Raw genomic sequence first — 23,941 nt, 5'->3', positions numbered from 1 at the left:
AAACCTAATTCTGCTTTTGTAGTCAGCAGAGCACAGGGTCAGCCTCAAAACTGCAGTGCCCAGACGGCGAGAACCGATGGGAAGGGGAAAGGACGCTTCAAGCATTCAGCCACCAGGTCCGAGCGGTAATAAACAGCTAAAATCTTCCACGTCCTCAGGGATACCGGGAAGATGAAGCATCTCCTGGAGGGACAAACCACGACACATTGCCTTTGCAATACTTCTTCCTTTGGAGAACCTCCTCCGATTTTGGGACGGATTAAGCTCATCAGTTTGAAAGCAGAGAGCGATGCGGCTGCTGTCCCGCACCACAGCCAAACCACCGCATCAGTCGGCCCAGGAGAGCAGACCTTCAGGCGAGAAGCAGCACCGGGAAGGCTGATCCCACCCACGGCAACAGAGGGCACGGCCCCAAAAGCACCAGCTTTCCCCCAAAGGTGAGGAGAGGAGAGACCGCATCACCGGGAAGGAATCACCTCACTTGATGGTAACTGCCATTACAGAAACAACACCACACGGTTATTTATACAAGCATTCCAACACGGGGCTTCCAAACCAGCTATTGGGCAATTTTTCCTCTGCGATGGTCAAGGAAAGACCTGAAATGCCACTCCAGCTCTGGAGCGTAAGCTGCGGGGGGGGGGAGGAATGAAAGGAAAGGGGAAACCCCATGTTTAAACTAATCTAGCTGGGTCTGAGCGTAACAGAGCGAGGATCGACACAAGCTCTTCATTGGGCAGACGCCCGGAGGCAGCGCCTGCGGCAGAGCAGCAATAATCTCCTACTTCGCTATTACTGGGATTCTCGCTGCTGAACAACGTCCTGGTTGTCCCTTCAGGATTTTGGGACAATCCCTTGGAGGTTTTGGTGCTCTGATACCCAGCCTGGCCAGAGTCTTCTTCCTCCAGCGACTCTAAGTGAGCTAAAACCCACAGTGATACGTCAACCTCTTTTTCAATGACAAAAAAAAATAAATCACTCTCATTACCAGATCAAGTTTCATTCCAGGAAGGCTCTTCAAATAATTTAAATATTTATTTTAATAAAAAGAAATAAATACTTGTCTTTTCACATTATAAAAATCCCTGGAGACAGCAAAAAACAAACCAACCCCAACCACAGGGGGTTCTCTTGCAAATCAAAAGACGGTAAATGCTTTCTGTTGATGGTCATCACAAATCCGGTTGTAGGAATCAAGTAGGTGGTGGATTATTCCAGAAACAGAAGAAAACTCTCTTGGAGGAAACAGTAGTTCAGCACCTTGTTGTTGGGAAGATAAATTCAGCTCACACAACTGTGACCACCACCAGATGAGTCCCATTTGTCCACAAGGTGGCCACGTGCGCTGCAAGGTGTGAGCAGCCCTCTCTGTGATGGCAGTTCTCAGCATTTGTTCTTAACCTTCCCTTGGCCAGGTGACACCAACCTTTCTGGCTTGCACTTAAGGTGTATTAGCTAATTTCAAAGAGAGTTACTGTCTCCAAAATAGGGGCAGGCGGGGGGTGGGGGGAAAGAACAATCTTAACCACTACTTCTTAACCTACAGAGAAAAATTTCTAATACCAATAAGGTATTAGTAAAGTAACTAGAAGAAGAGCTGGTCACCCAAAGGTGATCCCAAGGCTACTCCTGTCGTGCATGTCTCACAGCAGCTCTTGATGGAGTATTTCCCACACCATCTTCTTGCGGAAGTAAGGCATGTGGGTCTGAAAAGAAAAGAAAACTCCATTAAATACACCTCATGGCAGAAAGAGACACAAAATACCAATAAACACCCAGTTAATTCTTTACTGTGAAGTTCCTTTTAAGAACTGTCAACACTTGCCCTTCGGGTACAGCCTGGCTTTCACCCACACAGCTCCTAAGAGGGCGGCATGACACCAAAACCAGATCTCCTTGACTACACAACAGCTTACAAGCACTTTCACAGAAGAGCACTGCCTTGGAAAAGAACCAGGGTCTTCATTGGTCAAAAGCTGAGACCCATTTCTCCCAAAGATCCGAAGGCCAGATCCCACAAACCCACTGGCTGCGGTATCTCGCCCAAGAGGAATCTCACTGGGAGCAGATACCTCAGCCGCTGCGTAACTTCCCTGGCTCTTGTCTCTATGCGGAAGAGGCTGGAGCTGTTTAGAACCTTCACTCACCTGTGTAAAGGTCATCGGTTTGTCTCTGCAGATGTAATCTGCGTATTTGCAGGTAAACACGTCGCAGTCGCTTCCATTCGATTGCTGAGGGATTTCCTAACGAATGCAAAGAAGATGGAGAATTTGCCTCTATCTTCAAGGAAAAGCAACTTGGAAGTAGCACCCATTACCAAAAATACCCTAACCAGACACTCCTGAACTTGCACCATCCCCAATAACCGCTCCCCAACACAAGGAACACACCCCAGGAACTGCACATCATCCCTCCCCTGGGCTTCCTATGCTCGGATGTTACAATCCAAATTCCTCGCAGGCTGATAAGGGACAGCAGGCTTCCTCCCTGCAAGGTGTCTTGAGGTTTGTACAGTGTCTTTCTGAAGTGACGTTCCTTAAATCGAGTCTTTAGGTGCTGCTTTTCACTATTAACTTGTTGAGAAACATCAGCTCAACCCCTTGCTTTGTCACGTGCCAGGATTTGGGCTGCAAGCCAGAAGCCTACGTTCTCTGACAACTGCTAAAGAGACTTTAAATTGGACTTGTGAAATGGGGGCAAAGCCAAATTCACCTTAACGTGGCAGAGGAATTAAAAAAAAACCAAGAAAGTATTCAGCCAGCAAGGAGAGGCACTGCTCAAAGATTTCATCCCAGCCTGGTTTCCTGGTCCTCTTGCAGCCCGATGTGGTGCCATAAGAAGGTGCTTATGGCTGTTCTCTAAAGTCCTGGCCTTATGAGAAAGCGTTAAGAGCTCTGTGACAAGGAGTTCTAGTTCACATTTCAAGTGCAAGTAGTGTTCGCTTACATGGGGCTCCATGCTGTGAATAGTCCACTCTGAAGCATTCAGCTTCACGTGTCTTTTTTCGCAGCTTTCTTCTTGCAGGTATTTGCTGTTTAAAACAAAAGAAAAATCACTCTTCATCGCTGTAATTTAGGCCAAGAAAAAAAAGGCTGCTGAAAGATCCCAGGAAGACGAATGGCAGGAGAGTAAAGTGTCAGAGGATCCTCCCAGCAGCTGCTTTAAGGCATTGGGAGGAAAAATCCAAATCTTAAATTTACAAACACTGTGAGAGGCTGTGAGCTTATGACCAGCAATGAGACCAACAATTCCAACAGAGGCTTCCACAACAGCCTAAGTTCAGTGCTTAGTAGAGGTCAAAAAACCCCAAATGACATGTTATCAGAGGAAGAACAGAAAAACCAAGCAAGGAACCCTCATGTCGTCATTCCACCCTGTGCCTGAATCCCACAGACTGCGTGCACCTCCGGACGAATAAATACAAAAGCTTTTGGGCCAGTAGCTCTGTCCGAGGAAGTTTCCAGGCCACCACTTGCTGGAAAAAAGGACCGGATGCAGACCTGTTCTTATACCCTTTCCCAGGCAGCTGCTGTTAACTGGTCAGGAGAGCACCGCACTAAACCAACGCTTGGTTTCTCTCTGTGGGGCCGCTCTCCTTTTTCTTGGGCTACAAAGCTGTTGCATTAAGGGTTGTTACTCCGTCCACATCAGTGGCATAGACTTCTAAGTATGCCTGCTGGCACAACATGAAAACCTGTTCCCGTTCCATTGGAGAGGTGTGCGTGCCAGCCGACACAGCTGGAAAAGCTTGCTACACGGTACCTGTCTTGAGCGAGAATGTCAGAATGACAAAGAACACCCAGTGGCATCTTGAAACACTTCTTCCCTGAAACGCTTCCCTTTCGTCAACAGCCCGGTTTTATCAATCACTAACAAAGTTGGTGCCCATGTGCCACGGGGCTACCATGTCTTTGTCTGGGATATAGGGGGAAGGTGGCAGAAGCCAGGCACCCAAGACACTGGGTGGAGGGGATGATGTGAGACTAGGTAAGGAGTCACTGTCAGACAACTCGCAGCAAGCGAATCCAGGATTTCTGCTTTGTTATCTACAAGAAATGGGAAAACTTGCAGTCGCGTCACAGGGGCAAAATCCAAAAACCTTCTCCTAATTCACAACACAAAAGCAGTGACTGAGCAGTTACTTACAGCAGAGTCTCACAAATCTGGTCCTCTTCTTGTCCCAGGGAGTCAAAGTATTTGACCGTCTTCTTTCTGGTGTCGATGACCTGTTATCAAAAGGTGACTGTTAGACAAAGTGCACCCCTGTGCTGCACAAACCTTAATGACTTTTCTCGCTAGCTTTTTCTCCCCACCCAGTTCTAAAGAACAAGCCCGTCTGACTCACCGCTAGCGTCCAGTGCAAGCGCAAGTTAATGGGCACTAAGAGGATGTCCTTCTCGAAGAGATCCACGTGCCTGGTCCATCTTCCTACTGCTTTGTAGCCTCCAGAAGTTAGTTTTTGGTAAAAGAAAGAACTAAAAGCATGGACTGATGGATACCCTGCCTGCTTGCTTCTTTCCATGACAAGACCCATGTAGAAATTAATGACCTGTACCATAAAGAGGAAGCTTGAGATGTAAAACAAGACACTAGCTTACCAAATGAAAAACACAGCAATGTGTCTTTTCTGGCCACCCTTAAGTACGCAGCTGAGAGAACTCCAGCCTCAGCTGTCAGCTTTTGTTGTGAGAATTTCACACTTGGTTACATCTGCAGGTTGACAAAAACACCTGCCACCCACTCCAATAACCTAGACTAACTCCTGGAAGCTGCACAAGACAAGAAGTAAAGGAACTTCCAGAAGCACTGGACCCTTAAGTACCTAAAATAAGAACTGTGCAGAGATTTCTGGGCTCTGCAGTGCAGCTCACCAAATAACTTTGCAAAGACTTCTGTACACGGTGAAGGGGTATTTTGAAATAAACGCTCCATTAGAAGATCCTTGTGCTGCAGCTAGTTTTACCTCATCGTTTAGCCAGCAAAGGTTCCTTAGGGTGCGGATGTCCTCGCGAGTCACCCTTAGTTTGAAGGCACTGCTCATGACCTCATCTGGCTCACTTTTGCCTAATGCGGCAATGACCTCTCTCTCCGTGGCCTGAAAGGAAAAATTAAATGGGGAAGGACTTGTGAAACAGAGCATCCAGCATGCCAACCTGTGGGCAGCTTTCAACTCAAACACGGCCTGGAAATGAAGCTCAGATGACAGAGCAACTGGCTTTGCTGGCTTTCGGCTAAGGTAGCAATCGCCCTTTTTTGTTGCTTGGTTGGTTTCAGCATCCTAACTTGGAACTTTAGGGCCCAGGTTTGCTTCGATTTGTTTTCGCCAAGGAAGCTGAGATAAAACACCGAGACTGGCAAACACACAGCAAACGCCTTTCCCGTGTGATGCTGTAGCCCTCGCAATGCTGAGCTTTAAGCCAACCGCAGCAGGCATTCTCCATGCCAAGGCAGCTGAGTCAGGAGCCTGAAAGAATGTGAGGGTGAGGGAACTTCAAGGGACCTGAAGCACCAGCAAAGGGGGAAACTGAGGCAGCTACACTGGAGTCAGACAATCGGGAGTCCAGGTTGTGCATGCGACTGGTTGCAATTTGGACATTTCCATCTAAGTCTGCTTAAGGAACGCAAATAAACCACTAGGTCTGTTGGTATAAAATACTCTGAACTGCAATAGCATCTTCTTCTCGGTTGAAGGTGGGCTAGCAGGATAAGAAAACCCCTGGTTTTCCTTGTACTGAGCATCACCCCGCAGACTTTGTAAACTCTCGACTTTCTAGCCCTTTCCAAGTCAATCCTCTGTAGGCAAAAAAGGGGGCGCTCAGTTAGACTACACCTCCCAAGAACAAAAGCCGTCAAAATTCAGACAAGCAGGGGAACCTCAACTCCCCCTCCCTGTTGCATAGCGTAACCAAGTTAACTCCTGTGACCAGTGCTACATGCAGCGCAACCATGCCCAGTGCGCATCCACGGCTCGGTGAGATCCTGAGGACGTACGCACGCAAGATGCTCAGGTCCCCCACAAGCAAGGCAACACCATGGATCAGGAAAAGCTTCTCTTTCAAGTTCTATCTTCATGGTAGGACAGGTTGAGAGGCAGATCCCATATAACTGTAGGAATCCGGTTAGCACTGCTCTGGGAGACTGTTGTTAAACCTGGACTCATTTTTGCCCGAGTAACAGAAGCCCCACAAACCCTTAGGTTAGAGCACAACTGAAGGAGCGCGTGGAGCATAAGATGCTTAAATCCTGTAAATCCTTCACACCAGCTTTAGTGCTGACCTTTGCACTGGGAAGTCAGAGCTGCAGACACTCCCTAACGGGTTAAACCCCAGTTCTTCAGATTTCAAAAAGCCTTAAGAACCACCTATAACAAATGGGGTTCCTTGCAGCTGTTTCACAGCCTTCAGTTTTGTCCAACAGCCTGTCAGCTACGGTACCTCTGTGAGCGGAGTAAAGCCGCCTGCTCTTTTTTGCAGCCTTGGGAGTTTCTTTTCTTCCACATCAAGGGCGGGTGACTTTTTGGCCCCAGCAGGTGACAGAGGTACTTGGGATAATACATCTTCTGAGATCTGACCTCCACGCTGTTCCTGTTAGACAAAAGGACGTCAAGCTAGCAATCCAGCACAGATTTTTTTGCTAGGGGATAGTACAGAAGATCTTGCTCAGGTCTAAAACTGGAAGGGCTTTTGTACACACAGCCAACCAGCAAACTCCAAAGGTACTTTTTGTCGAGGACTGCATTCCAACTGCGCACCCATGGAGTGCTGCACTCAAACTAAACGGAGGCAAGAGAGACAGAAAGTTAGTTTGCCTTGGAGTAGCATTAAGAACCCCAGCAAAGCCTCCACGTGTAGGCAGCAAGTTGAGACTGAGATTACTATTTCTGATTTCCATGACTAAAATTTAATTTTGATCTCAATCCTGACCAGGGATGAAAGTCAAAGAGATGTACTTCCTATCTCACAAAACAAGACACCACTAAAGACACCACAGGCCAGCTTTGCAGGTCAACTAAGCCTGTGCGGTAAAAGCTTTGAGGCTGTACCGAGCACATTAAAGGGGAAGAAGAAAAATAGCGGGAAACCCTTTGTGATAGTGCTACTCAACAAATCATGTTCCCGCTTTCCTTGGGGAAAACGACCTGGACAAATACAGATACTGTTGAGTAAGTACTGAAAGTGAGGAGCGCAAAAATTTCTCATCACCAATAGCTAAATTTTCCTAAAACCCAAAATAATGAATAACACAAGCTTACCCCTGCAACAGCTTGTTTCTCTGCTGCGTCCTGTTCCAGAGACTCTTCTGCTGGTGGGGAGCCCCTGCAAGGAGAGGGGGAGAGAGAGAGCAGTGAGCTGTGTACCTGTACTGTCCCACGGAATTCTCAAGAATTCACCTTCGGGATAAGAAATGCTTTTTCAAGGCTCCTGCTGACTGGAGCCGCGGTTGCACACGTGTGACAACATCCTCTCAGCTTCCAGCACGATTCTTTCGGAGCAGCAAGACTGGGATAGAATGAAGAGCTGGGAGCTTTGTAAATTCCTTCCCATCTACCCGTGCAAGACTCCTTTGGTTTCTCTTGATCAGTTTCATTCTTTGGAAAACAGGGAAGCAACCAGCACTTCCTCTGTCAAGTGCTCTGGGATCTACCGGTGATAAATGCTGCATGCTAGGTGTTCTGCTGCAAGGTATAACATGAACGCCTGCAACTATACCTGCAGCCAAATAGAGTTAGCTTACGGAAACTAAGACCAGCACAGGGAACTACAAATGGGACAGCCACAGGATATTTACTTGCCTTCTGTAGGCTAGTCAAGAGAGTGACTGTCCCCATTTGGAGAGGATTATCAGTAAAACCACGCAGACTCTGAAGAGCAAACAAATGCACAGACGTTACAGTTACCCGTATACACACGTGCCTTCTTCAAAAACGAGAATTTGCCTTGTCACCAAAGACCCCCTTTTCCAGGAGGGAGACCTACAACAGACTCTCACGGTATTCTCCACTTTCAGTCCAGCGTCGTAAGAGTAGTATCACAAGCTTTGTCAAATGACTTCCGTTGGTAGTTAAATCCACAAAAAAAGGCAAGAAAACGTCCCTTTTACTTGAACCCATCCTACTCTCTCAGTTCCTTTCTTTCCTTCTCTCCCCTCGAGCTTAGGTGAACCACTGACAATTTAAGCACAGAAAGAACAGTGCCGCACAGCTAAATAGAGCGCTACTGTTTCAAGTGGGGAGAAGAATAGGGACGGAAAGAGACATGCACACAGAGCCAAAAGAAACAAGAACCATGATTAAAAGAGATGCTACCTGGTCATAAGATCTCCCTGAGACGGCTCTGGGCAGCAAACATCTAGCCATTTGATATCTGCACAGAAAAACAGCAGTATTAAAAAAATAAGTCAACTTTCAATTTTACTTTTCAAGTCAAAAGAAGTACAGAAGCCAGAGTTTTCTAAGGTAGGTGAAACCTAAGAAAAATCAGGCATATTAAATACTTCTGTAACGTGCGATACCTGTCCTTCTCTTTTTTGCTGCAGTCTCGGCAGGATCATCCGCAGGTGTACAAATGCTGAGGAAAGATCACACAGAAGAGTGGTTTGAAACTTCCTTCAGTTTCTACCAGGCTGACTTCCCTCCACAGGACCCAAACTTCCAAAGTTACTTTTCATAGCCCAAAGGTTTCCCCCTCCGAGCGCCCCTGGCATCATCTCAGGCACACACACGCCAACTGCCACCGCTGAGCATCCCCCAGCAACACCCCCCAACCTCTCCCAGGCAACGGACCGCTCACATACAGCTAATTATCCCACTACAGCATACTAGGCCTCTTTTCCTCATTCTGTTAACACTTTCTAACCTTTGACATTTGTTCCCATCACCAAAAACTTGCGGAAGTTAATATGTCATGTTTCCCTCTTTCCTCAAGGAAAGCAGCGTACCAGCGATTCCTAAGCCATCCGAGTTCATCAGTCACTACGCTGAGTTGCAAAGAAAAGACTAAGTAGGACAGGAAAGAAAAGGTGGGAAAGCAACTCATGCATACACCCACTTCAATAACTCACGGCTAAAGCAGTGCCCGTGAACTAGGTCTTGAAATGATTCTCAGCTGCACCCTTTCTTATTAAGCCTAAGTCCAAATACTAGATCAGTTGATAACAACGATAAAATCCAGTAAAACTTTTTACTTTGGGAATGGAGCACAAAGGTTGTTCCCAGTTGGTTTTTTCCTCTGTTTGTCTCCCAAAATGCCATGACAGACGGCAAGGATTCTTGCAAGAATTCTTTGGTATTTCTTACACAAAATAATTTCTTTCAAACCGTTATGCTCCCGAACCCTGCGAGCCCACGCCAAGCCCTGCCACCCCGCAGGGGGGGCTCTGGGTGGGCAGAGAGGCCGAGCCCAGCCCAGGAGCGTGGCGGGAACCCCAGGGCGAGACACCCCACTGCGCCCCAGCCCACAGAGCGGCTAACGGCTCAAGCCCCTCAGGCCGAGGCGGTGGGGCCGACGCTCCCGCTCCGCGCAAGCAGGCCCCGGGGGAGTTCCGCAGCCCCCCGAGCCGGGGCAGGCCGCGGGTGACGGGCTTGGGCGATGGGGAGATGGGACGGGGCGAGGCCCTCGGGCAGCCCGGAGGCGGCGGGGCTGCTCGCTGATCTGGGTGGCGGCCTCTTGGGCGGCGGCGAGACCCTCGGGCGGCACGGGGCGGCGGCGGCGAGGAGGGTGCCGAGGGCCCCCAGCAGCCATGGGGACAGAGGCCTCGCGCCGGCACGCGGTGGAAGGGTGCCCGGCCCGCGCACCCAGCACCGCCTCCCTATTGGCTGCCGGGGAGCGCCCCCCGCCCCTCGCAGATGGAGGGGAGGGACGGGGAGGCGGCGGGGCGCACGCATGCGCCATCTTGGCGCTGCCTGAGGGAGGCGGTAGCAGCCGCCCAGCCCTCCGCCGCCTCCTCCCGGCTTGGGCCGGGCCTGTGCCGGCTCACCCCCCTCCAGGCGAGGAACTTTCCCTCCCAGAAAGCCCGGAGCCGAGGCCTGGAGGGACGTGGAGGGGGACGGGCCCGTCTCCCTTTAGGGAGAGGCCCAACAGAGGCCGGAGGGACCTCACGGGGGACCCACAGAGGCCCGGGGGCCCCCATGGAGGACCCAGAGGCTGGAGAAGCTGTTCCGCCTCCCGCAGGACGGAGACGGGCATCACCGCCCGCCCACGCGGGCTCTTGCGCGCCTCCTGCTGCCTCCTCTGCTCTCAGGCAGTGAGGGAATGGCATTGCCGGGCTTACCCAGCGCTATCGAGGTAGCGCAGCCACCGCTTTTTGCCCACACGCTGGGGAGCCGCGGTGCCTGCGCCCGGCTCCACCATGGCAGCGGTGCAACTAGGGACGCGGACGCTGCATTCGACCATGGTGACGAACCGTGATGTAGCGGCGGCCAAGGGCCCGCTGCAGGGAGCCCGGCTAAAGCGGCTGCTCTGGGGCTGGCAAGCAGGCTGGCGAGTGCTGGGGCTGGCTCCTGGTGGCCTTGGCTGGCTCTCGGGGGCAATCCCTTGCCCTGCCCCGCTGTTAAAGGTTTTTTTTTTTTAATACAGTGCTTCCTAATGGTTTATCAGCTGTTGCCTCTGGGGTGGAAATGTGCACGTGTTGCTGCAGCCACGTCCCGGAGAGACTTTTCTCTCCTGGAGAGGCACATGAGGCGTGAAAACGAAGTTTTAAGTCTAAGAGGAGCAAAGGGGGCAGAGGAAAGTGCTCAGGGCAGGAATGGCCGTTTGGAGCAGCCCTTGTCACAGGAGGTCCCACTAGCTTTTTATGCCTGCAGGGAGTCTTAAGGGATGGTGGGGTCTGGTTTAATGAAAACGACCTTCCTCATTCCTTTAGGAACTGAATTGCCACTTCACTTATGCTCCAGGGCTCTGGCCAAGGAAGATGCCTGAGCGCTGGATGCAGAAGTGGATGTGGCAGAGGGCTTGCAGGCAGGCTGCAGGCAGGGTGGGTGGTGGAAGCAGCCCGGCAGAGGGCAGGGCAGCCCCATGCAGGGCCTGCAACTTGGAGATGAGTTGCCTTCTCCCTCCCTCTCCTCTGCCCATCCCGTGTGTCTTATGTGAATCCTGCCGCCGAGAGCTGGAGGGGGCGCAGGGCGTTTGTTTGAGTTCCTGGGTAAGGAAAAATGCGAGGGTTTTCTCGGTTTAGCTCTGTGAAGCCAAAACTCATCTGCAACACTCCTGTTTCTGGCCACAGCAGAGAGAAAGCCGGAGCGCTGAACCCACCGGACAATATTCTAGAAAAGGGGGAAGGGTGGTCTTTTGGGGAAGGGGTCTTCCCTGCCCCCAAGGCCAATGTGGCACACATGAGACTCATACAGCTGCCCTGTGGCACAGGGTGATGCTGAGGCTTCTCTCCTGCCTTGGGACCCCCTACCCTGGGCACAGGTGTGGAGCCAGCCCTGGGGCTGCAGGATTCCTCTGCCAGGCATGTCCCCCCAGCCACAGTTTCTCCCACCCTGCAGCAGAGCCCACGACAGGACAATTCTCAGAAAAAGCAGAGAAATCTTCTCTGGGAATTGTGTTATTCTAAAGCAGCTCCTCTGTGCTTCCTGGTAACACCACTTCCTTGTCCTCAGCAGGAAAGGGATTTTAATGCTGTTAAATGATTTTAAAACACCTGTGTGAATGGCTTTGTGTGTGCCGGAAAAGTACCGGACAGTGATGGCAGGGTCAGCGTGGCTGCGGTGCCTGTCCAAAGATTTTGTCCCAATCGGATTCCTTTGTGCGTGGTGTTTGGTGTGGAGACTGTTGTGATCTCTAAACATCAATAACCAAACACATGAAGAAGTTAGAGATTCATTAAATTAATGCCACCAGACTGAGAGTCTTTCTTTTTGGAGTGGAGTCTCTTGTTGCACCTTACATTAAATGCTTTTTTGTTTTTCCCTCTCTGTCTCCTGTATATGGCAAAAAATTCCCATTTTTCTAAAGGCAAATAAACAACAGCTGAATGTGCGAGAGGCTGTACGTGGGAGCAATCTGAAGACATATGGAAATTGTGAAAGCTGCGTGGCGCCAAATGGTAAAGGGTGTTTATGAGGCAGGAGGCTCCAGGAAAACCCGCAGCCCCGAGGTCTGTGGGGCCAAGCCAGAGGTTCCCAGAGAGCTTTAGAACAACGCACAGGTTTCCCTCCCGGCTCTTTGGGTGTGGGATCAATCTCCAGACATATGGAAATTTTGAGGCTGCAGGGGCACAAGGTGGTACAGGGTGGTTTTGAGGCTGAAGGCGGCAATAAAGTCCGCAGCCCTAACGTCTGTGGTGCCATGCAAGCGGTTCCCAGAGAGCTTTAGAACAAGCCACATTTTTCCCTCCGTGCTCTTTGGGTATGCGAGCAATCTCCAGACATATGGAAATTTTTCCTGCTGGCGCGGCACCAGGTGGTACTGGGTGGTTTTTAGGCTGAAGGCGCCAGGAAAGCCCACAGCCCCAAGGTCTGTGGGGCCATGCAAGTGGTTCCCAGAGAGCTTCAGAACAAAGCACATGTTTCCCCCTGGGTCTTTGGTTGTGGGAACAATATCCAGACATATGGAAATTTTGGAGGCTGCAGTGGCGCCAGGTGGTACTGGGTGGTTCTGAAGCTGAAGGCGCCGGGAAAGCCTGGAGACCCAAGCTCCGTAGGGTCATGCAAGCGGTTCCCAAAGAGCTTTAGAAGACGCCATATTTTTCCCTCCTGGCTCTTTGGGTGTGGGAGCAATCTGCAGACATATGGAAATTTTGGAGGCTGGCGCGGCACCAATTGGGAAAGGATTCTTTTGAGGCTGAAGGCAGCAGGAAAGCCTGGAGCTACAACGTCTGAGGAGTCATGCAAGCGGTTCCCAAAGAGCTTTAGAAGAAGCCACAGTTTTCCCTGCTGACCCTTTAGGCGTGGGAGCAGTGTCTAGACATATGGGAATTTTGGACGCTGATGCAGCGCCAAGTGGGAAAGCGTGGTTTTTGAGGTTGAAGGCAGGAGGAAAACCTGGAGCTCAAAGGTCTGTGGGGCCACGCAAGCGGTTGCTAAAGAGGTTTAGAAGTAGCCCCAGTTTTCCCTGCTGGCTCTTTGGACATGGGAGGAATCTCCAGACATATGGAAATTGTGGAGGCTGATGCGGCGCCAAGTGGGAAAGGGTGGTTTAGAGGCTGAAGGCAAGAGGGAAGCCTGCAGCCCCGTAGTCTGTGGGGCCATGCAAGCGGTTCCCAAAGACCTTTAGAAGGAGCCAGAGTTTTCCCTGCTGGCCCTTTGGGCATGGGAGGAATCTCCAGACATATGGAAATTGTGGAGGCTGATGCGGCGCCAAGTGGGAAAGTGTTTTTTTGAGGCTGAAGGCAACAAGAAAGCCTGCAGCCCCAAGATCTGTGGGTCCATGCAAGTGGATCCCAAAGAGCTTTAGAACAACACACATTTTTCCCTGCTGGCTCTTTGGGCATGGGGCAATCTCCAGACATATGGAAATTTTTGTGCCTGGTGCAGCGCCAAGTGGGAAAGGGTGATTTTGAGGCTGAAGGCACCAGGAACCCCGCAGCCCAAACATCTGTGGGCGATGCAAGCGGTTCCTAAGAGATTAAGAATAACACACAGTTTCACCTCCTTGCTCATTGGACATGGGAACAATGTCAAGACATATGGAAATTATGGAGGCTTGCGCAGCGCCAAGTGGGAAAGGGTGGTTTTGAGGATGAAGGCAGGAGGAAAGCCCGCAGCCCCATAGTCTGTGGGGCCATGCAAGCGGTTCCCAAAGAGATTAAGAACAACACGCAGTTTCACCTCTTTCTTCATTGGGAGTGCGAGAAATGTCCAGACATATGGAAATTTTGTTGGCTTGCGTGGCGCCAAGTAGGAAAGGGTTGATTTGAGGCTGAACGCACCAGGAAAGCCCGCAGCACAAGTGTATTTCTGGCCATGCAGGCGTTTCCCAAAGAGCTTTAGAAGAAGCCACAATTTTCCCTGCTGGATCTTTGGGCTTGGGAGCAACCTCCAGACATATGGAAATTTTGAGCTCTGGCGCGGTGTGAAGTGGGAAAGGGTGGTTTTGATGCTGAAGACAGCAGGAAAGCCCGCAGCCCCTATGTCTGTGGGGCCATTAAAGCGGTTCCTAAAGAGGTTTAGAAGTAGCCCCAGTTTTCCCTGCTGGCTCTTTGGGCGTAGGAGCAATCTATAGACATATGGAAATTTTGGAGGCTGGCGCAGCGCCAAGTGGGAAAGGCTGAAGGCAGCAGGAAAGCCTGGAGCTCCAAGGTCTGTGGGGCCATGCAAGCGGTTCTCAAAATGCCTTTAGAACAATACATAGTTTCACCTTCTTGCTGATTGGGCGTTGGAGCAATCTCCAGACATATGGAAGTTTTGGAGGCTGGCATGGTGCTAAGTGGTAAAGGGTGGTTTCAGGGTGAAGGCAACAAGAAATTCGGCAGCCCCAAGATCTGTGGGGCCATGCAAGCGGTTCCCAAAGACCTTTAGAAGAAGCCACAGTTGTCCCTCCTGGCTCTTTGTGCGTGGGAGCCATCTCCAGACATATGGAAATATTGGAGGCTGGCGCGGCGCCAAGTGGTAACATGGTTTTTTGAGGCTGAAGGCAGCAGGAAAGCCTGGAACCACAAGGTCTGTGGGGCCATGCAAGCGTTTCCCAAAGAGCTTTAGAAGAAGCCACATTTTTCCCTCCTCTGTGTTTGGGCCTGGGAGCAATCACAGACATATGGCAATTTTGGAGGCTAGCACGGTGCCAAGTGGGAAAGGGTGGTTTTGAAGCTGAAGGCAGCAAGAAAGCCTGGAACCACAAGGTCTGTGGGGCCATGCAAGCCATTCCCAAAGAGCTTTTGAACTAGGCATAGTTTTCCCTGCTGGCTCTTTGGGCGTGGGACCAATCTCCAGACATGTGGGAATTTTAGAGCCTGGCGCGGCGCCAAGTGTGAAAGGGGGGTTTTGATGCGGAAGGCAGCAGGAAAGCCTGGAGCTCCAAGGTCTGTGGGTCCATGCAAGCGGTTACAAAACAGCTTTAGAACAACACATAGTTTCACTTCCTTGCTCATTGGGCGTGGGAGCAATGTCCAGACTTATGGAAATTTTGGAGGCTGGCGCGTCGCTAAGTGGGAAAGGGTTATGTTGAGGCTGAGGGCAACAAGAAATCCCAAAGCCCCGAGTTGTGTGGAGCCATACAGGCAGTTCCCAGAGAGCTTCAGAAGAATCCACAGTTTTCCCTGCTGTCTCTTTGGGCGTGGGAGCAATCTCCAGACATATGGAAATTTTGGACGCTGGCTTAGCGCCAAGTGGGAAAGGGTAGTTTTGAGGCTGAAGGCAGCAGGAAAGCCTGGAGCCCCCAGGCCTGTGGGGTCATGCAAGCGGTTCTCAGAGAGCTTTAGAAGTAGCCCCAGTTCTCCCTGCTGGCTCTTTGGGCGTGGGACCAATCTCCAGACATAAGGGAATTTTGGAGCCTGGTGCAGCGCCAAGTGGGAAAGGGTGGTTTTGAGGCTGAAGGCAGCAGGAAAGCCTGCAGCCCCCAGGTCTGTGGGGCTACACAAGCGGTTCCCAAAGAGCTTTAGAACAAGGCATAGTTTTCCCTGCTGGCTCTTTGGGCGTGGGACCCATCTCCAGACATAAAGGAATCTTGGAGCGTTGTGCGGCGCCAAGTGGGAAAGGGTGGTTTTGAGGCTGAAGGCAACAGGAGAGCCCGCAGTACCAAGGTGTGTGGGGCCAAGCAAGTGGTTCCCAAAGAGCTTTAGAAGAAGGCATAGTTTTCCCGCCTTGCTCTGTGGGCGTGGGAGCAGTCCCCAGACATCTGAATATTTTGGAGGCTGGCACAGCGCCAAGTGGGAAAGGGTGCTTTCAGGGTGAAGGCAACAATACAGACTGCAGCCCCAAGGTCTGTGGGGCCATGCAGGCGGTTCCCAAAGAATTTTAAAAGAGGACAAAATTTTCCCTGCTGGCTCTTTGGGCGTGGGACCAATCTCCAGAGATATGGCTGTTTTTGTTCCTGGCGCGGCGCCAAGTGGGAAAGGGTGGTTTTTGAGGCTGAAGGCAGCAGGAAAGCCTGCAGCCCCCAGGTGTGTGGGGCTACGCAAGCGGTTCCCAAAGAGTTTTAGAACAAGGCATAGTTTTCCCTGCTGGCTCTTTGGGCGTGGGACCAATCTCCAGACTTATGGCCATTTTTGTGCCTGGCGCGGCGCCAAGTTGGAAAGGCTGGTTTGTTGGAGTGGCAGACGGACCCGGAGTAACGATGGAATCTCAATATGCGTATGAACATTCTCTCCCTTTATTCAAGTTCTCACAAAATATACATAGACAGGCAATAAGAGCACGCACTAGCGGCAGCTATATGATTGGCTTACAGTCTCTGTTCACACGCTGTCCATACAGTTCATTCACAGATCAGGTTGGTTACAGGAATTCACATAGTAAATTGCTTAGTCATTAACACAACATATTTTCTACCTTCTCAGTTCCCGTTTTTCCCATGTACTAATTCCATCTTCTACCACTTGTTTTGATCTTAATCTAATCTCTCCTAGTAGGGAGGCTGGCTCACGTGACCATTTTCTCTCAGACACATTCCTACAATACCCCCTTTTTCTTCTTGAGCCAGCCAGACCTTATGCATGGCATTTTCAATCATGTCAGTCACTTTGCGGAGAACACATGAGGCTACCATAATCAATAATAATATAACCAACAGTAGCATGAGCCCTTGCTTTATTAAGTCTGGTAACCATCCCGTTATACCCCATGAGTTTGACCAATCATCAAAACCATTTTTTGACCGCTTTTAATTTGGACATGTTATCCTTCTTGTGACGCTCTTAGTAGGTTACCTACTAAACACAATTAAAACTGAATCAAAAAGAACCCTGCTAAGGCAATAAATACCCAGATCCCTAATTTTAGCCCAGAAAGCCAATTTCTTTGGATTTACCCACGAGAAATCCTTTTGTAATATTTCAAATACATTGCGGTTGCTGACAGCACAAGCAACCCTGGAAAAACAATCGTGGTAACATGTCTATCATCATAGTTACTGGTTTCGTAAAGGTATGTGGCAAAAATACCCACTCTAACGCAGTCAGGCTCTTTGCGAGTGCATCATCCCACTGTCCTATCAGGGCATAAAGTTGAAATTCTTGTAGGAAGGTGTTCAATGCGTCTTGCAGCAGTAGTCGACTATATCTTATCTTTCAACATGCTGTAATGCCTTCTGAGCTGTTGGGGTTAATGAATATAAAACATGGGGTGGTGGGGGCAGACACAGTGCTTCAGGGCATCCCCAGTACCTTCAAAGTGTGCTCATGTCTCTCTCCCCCTCTCTGACCCGAGACAGCCTCCTTATATCCTGCACTGGATCGAGTAGAAAAGTACAGGCCAGAGTCGCTGCACACGTGGCCAGTGTATGCAGCGAGTCTCACCAAACTCATGATCCAGCTTTGCTAACAGCAGCTGTCTGATACGTGACTCCATTGTTGTAATCCCTTCTTGTTATCTTCTTCTGTGAAGGTCAGGTTCTCATGGATACACACATGGGTTTTTAGAGCAACATAGTCTACAACTCGTACAAGGGTACGATGCAAAGCGGCATTTACAACTGATTGTAAATTAGACAATTATTAGACACGTCAAACAGCATACTAAACATAACAGACAAATTCCTTCCACACAGGCGATGAGTATGATTTGCTTCAACCAACCCCACCCCCAAGTCCATCCAGCAAAAAGATTTTCAAAAGTGGTCTCCACAAGTTGCTGGTTCGGTCGGTGCAGTTCCTGCAACTGGGCATGGATGGATTTGGAGTGGTCACTTAGATTCATACTATACAGTCCTTTAAAATCTTGACAACCATGCCTGTGAGCTGAAAGCAAAAAATCAGTAGCAGTTCTGTTTTGCAACATTGCATATTGAATACTATCTACATCTAGCAATAACTCAGAAATAGCGGTACTAGTAGCATTGTTAAACTTATCCTTGGCAGCAAGAGAGTCCTTGTTATCACGAATCCTTGGCAGCAAAAGAGTCCTTGTTAGCTAGAGCGCATGCAGACTCCCTGTTCTTGCTGGTACTGTGCTTTGATCTTCTTCCACAACAGGCCAAGATTCTCAAGCAGCTAGATAAGGTGTCTGTGAGTCCATTACAGGCTTATGTCATCCAAATGTTTTTCTTGCCAGCACCCGAGACTGAATAACAATTGGTGTGATATATGTGTTTTCCAGCACCCAGGTGCGAGTCCCTTGAGTGTATTTACAGTCCTCCTCGGTGATCTTCCGTTGCTTTCCCATATTCCACCCCCTTGCTCAAGAGACCGCTTCTGCTGGGTTCATTTTAGTCTCGCAGGGTATAACAGAGAGCAATCTACTAAGGCATGCAATAACATATACACATATAGGAAAAAACCAAAAACATATCTCTATGGTACTGCTTTGAATCAGGTGTCCTATTTCTCTTTTTCTGATGCTTTCTCGTAATGCTTATGGCATACTTTTGTGCGAACGTGGCACATTTCCCATCTAATTGTTCCTGTTTGGTTTCTTTTTTTTTCTTTTTTTTATTTTTCTTTTTTTTTTCTTTTTTTTCCATCACTTATGACTGACATAAAAGTCTGCCTTTGCAACAAGAGCTCAGTTTCTCATTTTTCCTTAAGTTTCTCATTTTCCTACAGAGCATCCTATAGATTTTGGCTCAACTCCTTTTCCCAATCAACCATGACCTTATAGACAAACAAGAAACAACCAGCGATACGCCCTGCACGGGTGAGCCGTTCCCGAGAGTGTAAACGTGTAGGCTGGTGAAAACTCCCCCAATATTTCAGGACTTCCATCGGTTCTACAGCCCATCCTGGTGTATCTACCTGGGGCGCGCTCGCCTTACGCGCTCGCCTTACGTCTAAACATTGTGTATATACAGACTTCTTCACTTGACGGAGTGTCAGCCCTAGTTGCATATGAGAACAGCACCACACCGGGCAGAACACCTGCTCAAGTGGAGTCACATAACGACACTGCACACAAGAAAAGCTAACAGTAGCACACACGCTGATCAGCAGGTATAAGCTGGCGCCCACACACACTTACACAGCAGACTATAAAACCAGCACTTCTATCTCAGGGAGACGACTGGGGAGGGGAGGGGGCGAGGCGGGCAATGGCAGGAGCCAACAGCTCCGGCTCTGTCCTTCTCTGCTGACATTCTGCCTCCTCCATCGGCCTCAGGTGGAGCAGAGGGGATCAGCAGGGGATCGTCCCAGACCATCGGACCTGGCCTGTTCGATCCCCCTCCCGTGGGTTGTAATGCTGCAAAAGCCCCGGCCGCCGTGGCTCGCTCCGCCTTCATATCTTGTAAGGTCGATAACACCAACCGCTATGTCGTCGCTAACGGTGATGCCTCTTTGTCTCCTTTACTTATCACTTCCCACAGTTTTTTCCCAACAGCCTCCCATATTTCTGGTTTAAAAGCTGTCTGGGGCTCTGGTGCGAATCTGTTCTCTCTGCACCATATTAACAACCTTCGGAGCATACGCTCATCGTATGTCACCCCTCTCTTAGAGAGGATATGCAGGAGAAGTCTTAATATAGCCCCTTCTTCTTTTGTTACTTGTTGCCCCATCTCCTGCCCCGGCTGCTCACCTCTCTCTGGGTGTCCGTGGCCACGTCGTCTGTTTCCTCTATTCCGGATTGCTGCCCAGTCCGCCCGGTCTCAGTCCAGCTGAGCCGTCCTCCAGCCGGTGGGTCTCCTTCTGGGTCTTCCGCCCCCCGCATTCCGTTGCTCAAGCCAAGCGCCAATCAGTATCACGTCAGGGTCACCATCTGAGGAGAAATAAGTGGACTCCAGACGATCCAATGTGAATCAACAGAAGGCATTTATTAAGCATAGATCACCATCTTTTATACCCTGTGTTGTAGCTGTACACGCGACTCGCTTATTTCTGATTAGCTAGTTACACTGTCCATGTGCTCTGCATGCAGTTCGTTCACGCATCAGATTGGTTAGTAGAATTCGCATAGTAAATTGCTTAGTCCTTAGCACAACATGTTTTCTACCTTCTCTGTTCCCATTTTTCCCATGTACTAATTCCATCTTCTACCACCTGTTTTGCTCTTAATCTAATCTCTCACAGTAGGGAGGCTGGCTCACATGACCATTTTCTCACAGACACATTCCTACACTTGCCCAGCAGGTGGTTGCCAGAGCAGTGGTGGTCCCTGAGCTCTAGGAGATGTCTGGAATGGATGTCTGAAAGCCTGGTGCCTTGAGTGGGCTTTCTTGACTTGAAAGGCAGTTGGTACCTGAACGTCTGTGCAAACCTTTGGAGGTTGGCAGGGAAGTGTTGCAAAAGCATTTGAGAGCCGCCGTGGTCAAGGTTTTCTCTAAGCGTGATCCATGGAAGCATTTCCTAGAGAAGTCTTTAGAGCATCTGCAGTCTCTGGGGCCTTTGTCTGTGATGCGCTTGATTTGTGCAGGTGATTTTCCCAGTTGCTGCTGGGGCAAGGAGTTGGGTGGAAAGTGCAGTGAAAAGCTTTCAGTCTCGCTGAGAGAAATGGAAATAACTGATGTGCTTTCTTCCACTGCAGGGCAGGAAGAGAGGGCCCAGGGCCAGGAAGGGGGTGTTGCCTATTTGTTGGTTCTAGGTGGCTGCTGTTTCAGCACTTGCTGTAGCGTGTCTGTTGGAGGATGGCAGATTGGATGGATCCTTGGTTTCATTCCTCTCAGAGTAACTCTTTTCAACTCCCCCTGTGCTTTTCGTTTCAAAGGATTGCCAGGTGGGACATGCATGGATTGTTCTCCATGGCAGTGAAGTGCAGCCCCCAGAACTGCCTCCCAACCTCCGTTGGTCCTGCCTGGCAGTGGAAGCCCATCAAACGGCGTGCAGCTAAGAGTGATGTGGAGCGCCCTGCTTCCAGCGGGGAGAGCAAGGCTGCTGCTGAAGGGCCAAGCTGTCAGGCTGATGGCAGAGCCAAGGAGCAGAAAGGAAGGATTCCCAAAATGCCAGAGTGCCCCCTTCAGCGTGGATGGCTAGAGCTTTGCAATGGGTGAGCCTGATTTCCTTCCTCTTCTTCCCTTCCTTCTCTCCCTCCTCCTTCCTTCTTTCCTCTCTTTCCTTTCCTCCTCTTGGCAGGAAGGAGAGGAAACAGACAGCTGTTGACAGCTGCCTTCTCTCAAGAGATGCCTTTCAACTGTGGAGATGCCCTGCAGCTCTTGTTGGGGTTTGTGTTGCATTCTGCCTCCTGTATTTTCTTCCGCCCCAGAAACTTGCCTTTGCTAGGCAGCCACTCTCAATCCTTTTGCTGGGTTTCGGTACGAGTTGCCTGCGCACTTTGGTTTTGGAGCCTTCCGTCAGGCAATCGTGGGCATGAGGATGTCAGGTTTCCAAGTTGCCAGCTGCGCTTGCTTGTGACGAGCCCAGAACATAACCCCTGGGAGCCTTGGCTTTGTTTCCAAGCTTTCTTGTTGCCTTAGCACTTGTTTTGCACTTTCCTGTCAGCTTTTGCCATTTCTGCATTTGCATGAAAGCGTCTGTAAGGGTTCTTGTTGCCTCTCCAAGAGAAAAAGTCAAATTGGCGGGGCAGGGAAGGATGTGAGGAGGGACGAGGAGTTTTGGGACTGGTTGTTGTAGCTGTTTGAAGAGTGCAGTTTGTTGTTTGTGTGCAGTGTCTTAGGGCAAAGTGAGGCTTGCCAAAGGGGCAGGTGTCTGTGTGTTGTTCCAAGAGCCTTGCTGTGCCCAAGTGAAACTGGGAGGATTCCCTGCGCAGGCTGCTCTGCCCCAACTGCCTGTCTCCCTGGGCTCCATTCCGTCCACCCTTCTAGATGTTAGAAAGCAAGCCAGCTTCCATCCCATTTTACTTTTTCCTTGAAATCCAAGAGAAAAAAGATGGCTAATGTCTGTGTAACCATGTGTTACAGATATGTATGTGTAACAATCCATGGATACAAATTGCCCTTGAGTACCTTTCAGGTGAGAGCGATTCTACTTCCTTGCCCTTGTGAAATGAGGACAGTTTTTTCTGCTTTGTCCGAGTGTCCTTGGGTCACAGTTTCACCAACTAAGGATGGCGACAAGCTTGTGATTGGTGTGGGAGGAAGTTCTTGTTTCTTGATTGGCCTGCTCTGTGGAAAACTTGTTTTGCAGTCCTTCACATGGTGGAAACATTAAACTTGCTGGAAAAACCTGGGAGGTGGACATGTATGTTTGGTTGAAATCTCTTCCTGGAGGCACGTGTTCATGTGCATGTAGCGTTTTTAAGGTGAAAGTGCCAGGGAAATGCTGCTTTTCAAAGGTCTTTGTGTGATGGGAAGTGGCAGTCCCTGTGCAGGTTAAGCTGCCCCGTGCTCCCTTTGGAACTCCCTGTCCTAATCTCTCTCCCTCTCAGCACCATTATCTGTCTGGTTTTCCAGGCTGTGAAGTGAAACTCTCAAGTTCTGGGAGCTTTTTGCGCTCTTTCTTGATTGCAGAGTGGTGTTTTAGCTTGAGAGCTGTGTGGTCTCTGTCTGCTCTGCCTGAAAATGCACGTGAAAGGAGTCTGCCTGGTTTGTACGCCTATGGGTGAGGTGGCCAGCTGGCCCTTTCGGTGGGGTGGCTGGTGGTGGATGGCCAGAGTGATGGTCATCAGGAATTCCTGCTGTTGGTACTTGCCCTGTATCTGCTTGGGTCCAGGGGTGGAGATGGTGATTTCTGTGGCATCTCTGGAGTCTGGCTCTTGCCGCGAGACCTTTGATGTTGCAGGGGTGGGCTGCTGTAAGCTAAGTTCAGTATGTTCAGTTTGAAACCGTTCCCTCTCATCCCATGGCTCCCCTCCCTGATCCAGAGCCCCTCCCCAGCTCTCCTGGAGCCCCTTTAGGGACTGGAAGGGGCTCTAAGGCCCCAGAGCCTTCTCTTCTCCAGGATGAACACCCCCAACTCTCGGCAGCATCACAAATGTGCGAAGCCTGATGATGTGTGTCCCCCCCGGCCCTGCCGAGGGCAGCAGGGCATTACTCACACTGCACACGCGCTTGCCCATCAGCACGGGAAAGAGCAAGCTCGTCACCTCCAAAAGGCCATTTCCTAAGGAGAAGCGAGGCCCAGCTCCCACCCAACTGCTCATGCAGAGCACAGTGTGAACAGGCTGTTCCTCCCCAGGGGCTGGTCTCAGAGAACCTCCTGGGGGCACAAGGACGCGAGCCCCAGCTGAAGGGCCAGAGCCCAGGAGGTGACCCTGTAGACAGAGGGGACGGGGGCTGGTACGCATACAATTTACCCACCGCCTCATACACAGAGGCTTTCAGCCGCCACAAGCGCTGCCAAGCCACCAGCAGCAGGGATCCCCTGACAGGGTTTACTCCACACCAGTCCTTTGCGGGTTGCGTAGAGGACGGAGAAGGCACCAGGTAAGGTGTTCACAGCAGCATCACCCTGCTCCTTCCATCACACCCTCGAGCCCCCTCTGCTTAACGGGGATGTCCCAGGAGGACCTGGGTAGTGTCCTTACACCACCCGCCCCCCTGCAGGGCTTCTTTTCTTGTTGGTTGGGGGGGTTTTCCATCAAAAAAACCTAATTCTGCTTTTGTAGTCAGCAGAGCACAGGGTCAGCCTCAAAACTGCAGTGCCCAGACGGCGAGAACCGATGGGAAGGGGAAAGGACGCTTCAAGCATTCAGCCACCAGGTCCGAGCGGTAATAAACAGCTAAAATCTTCCACGTCCTCAGGGATACCGGGAAGATGAAGCATCTCCTGGAGGGACAAACCACGACACATTGCCTTTGCAATACTTCTTCCTTTGGAGAACCTCCTCCGATTTTGGGACGGATTAAGCTCATCAGTTTGAAAGCAGAGAGCGATGCGGCTGCTGACCCGCACCACAGCCAAACCACCGCATCAGTCGGCCCAGGAGAGCAGACCTTCAGGCGAGAAGCAGCACCGGGAAGGCTGATCCCACCCACGGCAACAGAGGGCACGGCCCCAAAAGCACCAGCTTTCCCCCAAAGGT

Source organism: Larus michahellis, chromosome 2 (assembly GCF_964199755.1).
Source record: "Larus michahellis chromosome 2, bLarMic1.1, whole genome shotgun sequence".
NCBI lineage: Eukaryota > Metazoa > Chordata > Aves > Charadriiformes > Laridae > Larus > Larus michahellis.
Note: the sequence above shows the minus strand (reverse complement) of the source record.